General features: G+C 45.6%; 1 protein-coding gene across 2 annotated transcripts in view; it reads right to left on the bottom strand.

The window, feature by feature from the left end:
• BTBD9 (BTB domain containing 9) overlaps positions 1 to 11,125 on the bottom strand; it is a 370,623-nt gene that overhangs the window by 144,976 nt on the left and 214,522 nt on the right. The window lies entirely within an intron of this gene.

The following is an 11,125-nucleotide window of genomic DNA, read 5'->3' as shown; positions in this document are numbered from 1 at the left end:
CCCCCCCCCCCCCAAGACCAGGGAAGAGCTAACAACCTGATGATCAGAAGACTCACTTCAGGTGTGAGAAACCCAGTGTAAAGTCTGTGGTCTGAATCTACCTCTTGTACCCCAGGTGTGTGCTCCCATCACCACACTGTTGGCTAGTCTGGTCTCTCCCTGCGAACAAATTCAAACCTGATGCTTAGAAACCCTTTTCATCAAAACAAGTACGTTCCTACCAAGCACTGGTTTTAGTGACTGGCATTTTCTAAGGAAACTTATCAAATAGTTCCTGAATAGCAATATTTGTGAACAGAACTCTAGCCAAATGGACTCGGACCATATCTACATGGTAAACTTAAGGCCTCTGGTAGTAGTGCCCTGAAACACACTGTGTGGTCTTCCTCCTAAATCAAAAATAGTGGAGCTAAGCGCGCACTTTTTGGCAGACTAGTCTGGGTGGCGTATGGGCAGCACTCCTGTATAGAAGGGGTACTTAGCCTACACTTGCTAATTAGTTTGCCTGCAGGGCTATACTTCTGGGGCTACACCCCTAATGGTTTAGGAGGAAGACCATACAAGGCTTAAGGGCACCACTGCTGTACATAGTTAGTTTCATGTGTAGACATGGCGACATGCTCAGTCAGAGTTGAAAGAATTCCTAACATTCCTCTCCCAGTCAAGAAGAGCAAGGAAGGAGGAGAAATCAAACCCAGCACAGTGCACATCAGGATGTCTCTGAAAAAAAAGAAAAGAAAGGAAAACACAAGGAAATGACCATCATGGAAGAAGATAGAGGGAGAGGGCTAGAGGTGGAGTTATGAAGTATTTTTCCTTTTTACATATATATGATCAAAAAAACACTTTGGGTCATTGTTCCACTCCTCACACAATTGCAAGCATAATTGCAAGTGATGATGAACTACTGCGGCGTCACAGAAAGTGGGAGTGTTTACAATGGAATGTCTATTCCATTGTAAACAGGATTCTGCTAATATAACAGAATTGCTATTATTTGAATGTCACAAGGACAATGAGTAATTTTAGAGAATTGAATGAAATTTTATTGTAATGAGTCAATGACTGAGCTATAACAACAGGAAGCCTCAGATAATCAAGATTATACTATAATCTTGTAATTACAAGATTATACTGTCTTGTAATTCTATAACTCAGTTAAATTATTTTCTCAATTATTTTATTGGCATAATAAGTTCAGAGTCTGTAACCATTAGACAACTCCTGACATGTGTCAGGATAAAAACAACAAACAAGTTTGAATAATGGGAGATATTTAACTCTGACTCATGTTGCTTGCCATGGATTGGTTCTCTGCCATTATGCTCCATTTAAACCTGTAAACCAGTGATTCTCAACCAGAATGACATGGTGCTCTTAGGTACCTTGAGATCCTTGCAGGAGTGTCATGTGGTACCACACTGTTAGGTGTACAAACATGATTCACAAGATAAATGCAGAGATTTCAAATAGAAACCCATATCTGTGGTCTTTCTGAGCTCTTTGCAACAGAAAAACTGCTCTATTTTTTATAGGCAAAAAAAGTTAAAATGAAAGGGTGGCATTTTCCAAGAGGTGCCTCAAGTCTATTCAGATTTGCCTTGAATCTCAAAAAGATGGAGAACCATAGCTATAGGTTCTGGATGCATACAGTGGTTTGCTGCACTCTAATGTCAGTAACTGAGGATGGGGAGAGGCGCAGAGCTAGCAATAGACTGGAGGGGAAGTGGGATGCTGTGCAGGTCAGGAGGGGAGGGAAGGGGAAGGAAGAATCAGTAGGCTAAAAATAGCTTAGTCAGGTTTAAAATAAACCTGGCTGAATGTAGTATCAGACTTAACTGATTTAGTTCAAACTGGGTTATGGAACTTCCGTCCCAGACCCCTTCCTGATTCAAGTTCAATCTGAGTCCCCCAGCATAGGCTGTGTGTTCACTTCTTCTTCCTGCAGTCTCTGATGCGTCTCAGATTTGCAGTCCAGACCCACAGCAGCAGGACTCTGCAGGGTCGTTCCCTTCTGTTCAATACATGCTCGCTTCAGAGAAAGGACTATTTTTGTTCAAGCTTTTACAAATTCAATAGTGCATCCAAAGGTGCATCTCAAGCCGGTCCAGAGAGGTGATACTACCCCTCTATGTGACTTTGGTCAGGCTGCAGTTGGAGTACTGCATCCAGTACTGGGTGCCATACTTCAAAAGGGATGTGGCCAGCCCGGAGAGGGTTCAGAGGAGGGCTACCTGCTTGGTGAGAGGGCAACAAGACAGGCCCTATGGGGAGAGACTGAGGGACTTGAACCTGTTCAGCCTCAGCAAGAGGAGGCTGAGGGGGGACCTGGTGGCTGCTTACAAACTCATCAGGGGATATCAACAGCAAATAGGTAGAGCCCTTTTCTCCCCAGCACCACCTGGGGTGACAAGGAACAATGGTAATAAGCTGATGGAGAATAGGTTTAGGTTAGAGATTAGAAGGCAATATTTTACAGTTAGGGTGGCCAAAATCTGGAACTAACTTCCTAGGGAAGTGGTCCTCACCCCTACCTTGGGCAAATTCAAGAGGAGGTTGGATGATCACCTGTCTGGGGTCTTGCGAACCCAGCATTCATTCCTGCCTGTGGCAGGGGGTCAGGCTAGATGATCTGTTTGGGTCCCTCCTGACCCTAGCTACTATAAAACTATAAAATGCCACTACCTTTTTCTCTACCCACCCCCTTCTCAGCCTGGCAGGTACTGCCCCTCTGCTGAGGCAGACTCTACAGCTAGCTCTGGGCTGGGGATTGGCCACGCCTCCTCTGCTAAAGCAGGGAGAGAGGAAAAACCTTGGAGCTGGCGGGCTGGGAGATGAGTTCTAGCACCCCCCCAGCTTCCAGCCTGAGCCAATGAAGGCATCTGCATTTCCCGAATCAAAAATGAATGCCTGTTCACTTTCTTGCTGGTTCAATCTCTGCATCTTAGACTAACCTGCAAAGACTGAACTGATTCAGACTTGGGCTTGTTGACCTTCTGTACTTAGCCATACAGTTGTTCGTGAGATTGGGTTAACCCTTTGTTAAATTGGGTTAACTCAATTTAAGTTAGTGCAGCTACTCAGATGAACTAATTTAGATCAGGTGCGCCATTTTTGGGAGACTGAAGCCCTCTGCATACCTCTACGATTGGGAAATTAGATCAACTTAACCTTGGTTAGGTCAGTCTAAATTTAATGCGTGTACATAGCCTCAGCGGATTCCAAAGTGATCCATCCTTCTGAAGCAGCTCTCCCTGCTATCCAAAGCAAACACCAATCTTTATAGTAGTTTACTTATATGGCTGGAACAGTCTGTTTCAGCAAACTCCACCAAAGTTCAAGACAATCACAATATCAAGGCTTTTAACTCCTCTGGAAGGATGCTGAAATGATGTTTGCTTGTGTGTGCAAAGAGTAATTTTTTTTCTACAGTGTTTTACGAAGTGCTTTAACAAAAAGCCCTTATTTCTCAACTATCCAAATATTTTCTTCGAATACTATTTAACCAGATATAGTGCTTTCTTAACTAGCCCTTCTGCAATTCATTTGGCCTAAAAGCTGCTGTCAAATTTTCATATTTTCATTTTGACAGCAGAGAGACAGATAAACTATAAAAGTGTATGTATAATGAAGGGATTTCTACCACTCTTAAAGATTTGTTGCTCAAGTCCAACACATTCTTAATAGCAGACAGATGGATCTTAAAATATTCCTTCTTTTCTCAACTGAACTTTTCAGATTTTTATCTAATGCCACTGTGTATATAACAACTATGTTAAAAGAATGCCAAGATTGCACAAATGAATCCGTCTGAAGTTAGAAAACTGAAAAATTAAGGATGTCTGTGCAACAATAACCTTTCCATTTGCATGTGTTATGATACATATTCTTATTACATGGTTATATATTATTTTTGTAGATCCACTGTCTCATTCAGTTTTCTGATGAGATAATGCTCAGTGAATGGAGACTGCTTCATTCACTGATCACAACTCTTCACCCTGGGTCTCTAGCCTCACTTACTATACCATACAGCCCACATAAATCCGCACGTAAATTACAAAGAATCCAACATCTACAGTGAAGGCACTGCACTGTATAATCCTTCCTCATTCCATCTTCACTTATTGCATCAGATTAAGGCATGGCTGTTCCCATACTTCTTGTGTTTGTTTCCACTTGGTGCGTCTCCACTGCAGGGCATGCTCGAGTTATCTACATTCAAGTTAACTGCACTTGAGTTCACCTGCTTCAGGTGAAAGTGGTGACATGAAAAAAAAAACACCACCTGAACTGCACAAAGTGTTTAGATTAGCAGCACAGACACATTGCCAGCAGCACTCAGCTTAACCCACACATCACAAAGGGACTGCTAACTTCAGTCGGACATGCCTCTTTACTGCAGCTAGATTTTTTTGTGTATACAGTAGAACTGGGTTAAAGGCAACTCAGGTTATACTTGGAGCTAATGCTGTAGTCTCTTCCATATCCCTTCCTCAAGCCACACATACTATTCTTGAATCATATCCCATGAACTCATAAAGGTTCAAATATTAAAAGAAAAATTCACACAACTCTCTTGCATATTCCTGTGAAAAAACAATCAGTGTTCAAAGAGGTCATGTACTGCATACAAATTTTGTCTCCATGTCCATACGTGTGTGCAGTATCAAAGGCATATTAGCATATCATTAGCAAAACCCCTATTTCATTAAAAAAGTGCTCATATGCAAAATACATTTTTAACTTTATAGATAATGAAAGCAAAGCAGATTTTCCTCCGTTTTCTGAAAGATCCATTAGCAATCTGATTGTCCCATCCAATTTCTAATTTTCTGCCACCTCATGCTGAAGTGTTATAACTATCTTAAAATGTGACAAAAAAAAATCATAACGTCTAAGTGTACTTTTTCACTGCCTTCATTTTTGAAAAACTACTGGAGCACTTCCCCTCAAACTTTAAGAATATTTGTCCTACTCCTATTGCCATTCCTCACTCCAGGGCTGAAAACAAACATACAAAATAGCGATCCAAATAAACAACAGAAACATAACGAATATAAAAGCAACTGGAAAAGATTATTTAGGATAGAACTGTTTGTGAAACCACTGTAACATCCAAGACCAGAACTTCTGATGCATTTTTATAAACTCACCAGTACATGGGTCACTGATGCATCTCCCCTATGCAGGAGAGGTGTGTGGGAGCTTGTACCTTTAGTGTAACCCCTGAACCTAAAGTGGGTATGCCCTGGGCAGGGGTAAAGCTGGGGCATGAGGAAAATACCAACAGGACAGTGGAGGATGATAAGGCTTTCCACAGACACACTCCTCTGCTGAAGCAGTTCATGTGCCGCATGAATCAAGAGGGTCATCTGTTGAAGGAGATTACCAGAATCAAAAGCATAACATGCTCCATCAAGGACCAAAGCAGAGAGGCACAGGATATGCCACCCACTGGAGAAGTCCAGCAAGCTGGGGGCCAGGGAAAGGGAGGGGAAGTAAAATCTTACCTGCCACTGCTCTCTGCAGAATGGCTCAGGCAGCAGCAGCACTGTGGCCAGGCTCCCTTCCCCTCCCAATCCCCCTCCCTCCTCATCAGGCTTCCTTTCTGTACAGGGCAAGGCTATAAATGACATACAGGCCCAAAAAACTGTGGGTATTTATACACGTGCTCCAGGTGCAGCAGGGAGGAGGGATGCTTTATAATTAGAGCAGCTCTGAGAACCACACTAATTAAAGTGCCAAGGGTGTCTCACTTACCAGTGTCCCCACACTGCAAAATGGCAGCGGGGATGCTTTAACTAAAGTTTGTTCCCTCAGGAACCTACTGCGAGCTCTGCATTGCCCTGGCAATGCACCTCCTGTGTGCGGGGCTACAGTGAGAGCAGTGGCGTGGGGTTGCGCCCCTCAAAGCAGCAGCAGGCACACTGTTAAGGCAGCATACAGCTTGCAGTGGCAAAGAGATCCCCATGCAGCCCTACTGTTCCATGCTGTGCTGGGTTGCGGAGGCCCCAGGGGAGGGAAGCAGAGCAAGAGCCTGAGCCCACAGCCTGCACCTGCCCTATCTGGAGGGTGTGGGTCCTCCTTGCTCCCAGGAGTGAGCACTGTGGCAGGGAGCCACCCCCGCTGCCACAGCAGGTCTCATAGACCTGGCAGCTGGGGACCCCCTCCAGCAAGGCTGGGGGAGCAGGGGCTGTGGGTGGGGGACAAGGGGCACCAGCACAGCTGTAGACAGGAGAGTGAGAGGCATGAGCAGAACTGGGGGGGCAGGGTGAAGTCTTTAATTTTAATCATGGATTCTAGGTTTTTTATTAGAGAATTTGCAATTTTTTTACCAAGGAAAACCAGGATCCCTGGTAATTACCGTGCTCAAGCAGACTTGATTAATTAAATCTGCTCTTGCGCTGACGTGCTATAATTACAGCAAGTCGGAGCAGCTTCACTTCGTATGTATAGGTGCACTGTTAGTTTAAATACCTTAAAACCTCCTTTATCTCTGTTCCTGGCATACTCATCTGTTGCTGGGAGATGGGGGAGGAGGGAAACAGTAGAAGTTGGTACTTGCATGAAGGAAAATACATGCCCCTGCATACTTCCCTTGGTCACCAGTCCTTCCATCCTTGATTGCAGGTTCCAATATGAAAAAACCTTTGATATGTGAAGGCCATCCTGGCATAAGCTATCCAGGACTCTGCACTGGCACTGAATCCACCCAGAAGGACAAAGGGGCTGTGGCAAGAATACGTGTCTCCAATAACTTCGCTTTTCCCCCTAGATTTTAATCTCACAACTGCTGCTTGGCTGTACAGTGGAGAACAGTTAGGGATCAGGACGTTCCAGACTGCCCACATGCAAATAAGACTGGAAGTAGCAAAGGATGGCATTCCACTCCTCCCTTACTGTTCTGTAACCTATCCCTTTTCTTGTCCCTCCTTCTCCCCATTCCCTGTCCCCAGCATTGTTTCCAGTAAGGAAGCTTGTAATCCTATGTGGAAGTGCTGCTGACTTGGATTACCCAGCAGTCTGCTTCCCAGTAGCATAACATGGGGTGGGCAAGAAGGCCAGCCCCAGATCCCAACTTAAGAGGGATGCCAGAACTGCACCCCACCCCTGCAGGTTCAGTACCTCAGCAGCAGAAGCATCCCCATGGCAGTGCCTCTGCAGCAGCAGCTGGGTGTTTGGACACCACACCAGGCTGGGTGGGTACACCATGCTGTGACAGCAGCAGTAGCGGCCAGAGATTGTTTTAAGTCCCTGGAATAAGACTCCCTGATCCTACCGGTCCCATTCTCAGAGTCCCCACCCCTCTGGTGCTCAGCAGCACTTTCTTCACCCCCCACCACTGTCCTGCATGGTTTGCTCAGGGTGCAAATCCTGCTCATTACACCTCTGCTGCTAATTCCATGTATACAAGTTATTATTGTTGCAACATTCAAACATTCAAGAGTTACGTGACTTGGGTATTAGGGCTGTACAAAGCTTCAGTCCCTTATTCAATATGGCCAAGATTCGACCTAATTCGGTGGCCAAATCTCCAAATCAAAAGACCCTTTAATCTCTCCTAATCGATTTGGAGAGATTCGGAGATTCAGACACAGACACAGCTTTAAATGGTTTTTTTTACATACATTAAGGTACCAGGAGGCTTGTGAGTGCTGCAAATGCTGGGGTGGATGGAGCGTCTCACAGGAGCAAGGGGGGCTCCCCAGCGCACTCAGCAGAAGACCTGGAAGTGGACCAGAAGCACTTCCAGGTCAGCTGGAGTGCAGGCAGGGGGCCCCCCTATGCCCTCCCAGCTCAGCATCTAGTGTCTCTTGGGTTGGGGGGGAACCCGGGGTGCCCCCTGCAGCCAATCGCCAAGCCGGGGGGGGAGGGGAGCCCCCCAGCATGCTCTGCAGCAGACCAGAAAGTGGACTGGAAGCACTTCTGGTCCACTTCCGGGTTCACCGCTGAGCATGCGGGGGACCTCCCCCCCACTTCTGTGGGATGCTCCATTTACCCCAACATCACAGCGTTCACAAGCCGTGCTGGTACCTCAAAGTATGTAGAAAAAACATTTAAAGCTGTGTCTATGGACGAATTGTTGATTCTCTGAATCAGCATCGAATCTCAGATTCGGATTTGGCTGAATCAAATCAGGGACAGCGATCCAAATCAACGAATTGAATCGTTGTCCCCGATTCCGACCAAATCCGAATCGAATATGACGTGTTTCACACACCCATACTGGGTACATTTTTGCGCATGTTTATTCCTGATAGACAAAAGGGTATAATTTTGCAACCACAATATCAGGATAGGCTGTAGCACATTCCTGGTATTCCATTTAAAAACTGGCTTAAGCTCCCCTATTAAGTAATACCCTGGTTGTAAGGGGATCAAGGGAGAGTGCTTGTGATTGCAAAGAATAACACTTTTGTTTTCCACTACCCTTGTATGATGCCATTCACTCTATGGAGATGGGAAGTTTTTCTTTCCAGGACCCTATCATAACCTAAGTGCAAGTGGAAGTGGTTAAGACAAATCCTGTAGCACATGAAAAGGAATGTACATGTGGCCAGTGTCTTTTTTTTTTACAAACATGACTAGCCATGGGGAGGGGCAACACAGCGCAAGTACAATGCAATTCTGGTATTTATTTTATGTTTTCCTCTCCTAGTTCATCAGTTGCCATTGCTGGAAGTAGAGGGATGGAGTGAATATGGCAGCCTGGATCCCACAATGGCTGATGGATCCTCTCTAGCATGGGTCATCCAATGGTAGCTGATGGGTGGGGCGGAGGGAGGGGGAGATGTTGAACAACAGGGAGCTTGACCATCTCTGTTTACTGACATCCCCTTTAATTCCATTTACAGTGGTTGCCCATTGTGGACAGGGGAGAGTTATGCATCCTGGAGACTGCTAGTATAGCTGGGAGGAAACTAGTACTGTGTAAACACAGAACAGTCTGCCAATGATTATAAAGGTGTGTCCCAATCCTGATGTGACCCCCAAAGTTCCAACACGAAGCCCCAGGATCACAGGGGAGTATTAAAGAGGCGACAAAACTGTGTTTTTAAAAGCAGTCAATGACCGGGGAGAAAGGCCCTAAAAACAACTAGCCCTGCTAGTTACCTTAGGTTTCTTAATCATTAACTGGTGTGAGAGGAGTCTTCTGTGAAACCCCTCCTGACTATGCCTGGCACTGAGGCAGGGTGTTTACTACAATGCTGGGGCTGTGAATGGCCAAAACAGAAAGGCCTTGCCAAATGAAGGCCAACCCTCAGCAAAGATGGCCATGAAAAGGCAGAATGCTAGGAGGTAGTAACAGGTCTTTACCCCCTTTCCCATATGCCCCCATTGTTGGCTCCAGAACAGCAGTCATACCTACAGCCATACCTGAATCAAAAGCTTCTAGGTATAGACTGGACCCTGCCTCTCCTTCCCATCTCTCCAATGCCTCTCAGACAAAGGATCTGAACATTTTCATTTGCAGCTCCCCAACAGGGAATGCCCCATGGACTTACATACTGCACACACTACTGGTTGCCTGATGGACTTATAACATACTGCACATCTCATTGGTGGCCATAACCAGCCAGAAAGAGAAGATGGACAAACTGGCATTCCTTACATACCAAGCTGTGAGTGCCCTCCAACAAGGGACTGGCCTGGGTTGCCCCAATAGCAGGTAACTGTGGGCATGCAAAGGGTGCAAGAAATGCCTGGGGACAGATGAAGATCTGGGAGGCCTTTGGATGCTGATGGCAGTTTCAGAACCTGTGCTGCCATCTCCATCACAAATGGTTCATAGATGGCCTAGTTTCATTGACTATGGGTAAAGGCCCACTGAATGTTCTCCAGATGGAGAGGAGACTGAAGACTTCTGCTCCTTTCCAGTTAGTGGAGTGCTGCATGGAACCCAACATCCTTAAGTGTGGGTCACGGGGTAGGTGGAATCAGTTTTGAAAAACCAAGCTTGAGGGATGGTGCAGCAGCTAACTTATAAAAAAACAGGTTACATGCTGTACTAATGCCAGAGGAACGGAGAGGCAGAGGAGCTTTGTGGCAGGGAGAGAAGCTAAACCCTGTGGGGATGACAAACCACTAATATGGGCTTGTTAGCCAGAGAGATGTCATCTGAACAGAGCTGTCCCTTTCCATATTACTAGTTTTTAATCAGGAGAAGGCCTGAGTTACATCATAATCTCACTGTTCATTGCCTGCTTGACTTTTATTATGCTTTTAAGCCACTTAACAAGTAATAAACATTACATCAGTCCACACAAAGCTGAGATTGTGGGGTGTAATCTGCAGCATATGGTAGCTGTGGGAGTGGTAAAGTGTGATCTTGTGAGTTGAAAGGTATTTCTTCAGTACAAGATTAACTTGGGTCATTGGGCTGCCAGCTTTAGGCAAGATGTTAACCTACCCTATGTGTGACCAGACACATTACAAAGCCATACTCAAATGACTGTGCCTACAGTGTACATATCTATGTGTGTCTGCAGTATGTGTACTCATACTGCACTGCAGTAAACTGAGATACTGTCCCTAATGAATTGTGGAAAAAATGATCTGTTATTCCAAGAACAGGGGGGAATTGTGGGAAGTCACTGGAGAACTAATCAGAACTTCAGTACTGGTTTTAGCCTGTAGCTCAAAATGACCCAGGCAGCCAAGGCTGAAAGTATCATTAAACTTGAGAGGGCTGTGTGAATTAACACGAAGAGTGGTTGCTGGAAACACCCAAATAAGAACCTGGAATAACTCCACCGTGAAGACATACCCTCTTAGAAGCTACTGACTACTAATGTGCCTGTGGGATCATTTGAGATTAAAAATGCACAAAAGTGACCTCCTTTGCTGGTTATCCAAATAGAAGACATCTTGCTTCTCCTGATTCTACATTCCCCTGCTCTTGTTACAGCTTACCTGTCTCTTGATCCTCCTTGCCACCCTTTCCTGTCTCTCTTTCTCCATCCTACCCCATTCCTGGAGTCTTCTGCTCCACTTTTATGTCCCCTTCATGACTCTCTATTCCTCGTCCCTGGACCCTTAACAAGGGCCCATCCTTCACTGACCCTCCTTGGTCCCGGCAGCAACCCCACCCCAATTATAACCCCCGTCTGGGCCGTCCCGG

The sequence above is a fragment of the Gavialis gangeticus genome, unplaced genomic scaffold, assembly GCF_001723915.1.
Source record: "Gavialis gangeticus isolate Ggan-Ray unplaced genomic scaffold, GavGan_comp1, whole genome shotgun sequence".
In the NCBI taxonomy this organism is placed as follows: domain Eukaryota; kingdom Metazoa; phylum Chordata; order Crocodylia; family Gavialidae; genus Gavialis; species Gavialis gangeticus.
The sequence above is the reverse complement of the archived record's forward strand: the minus strand, read 5'-3'. Positions and strand labels throughout refer to the sequence as shown.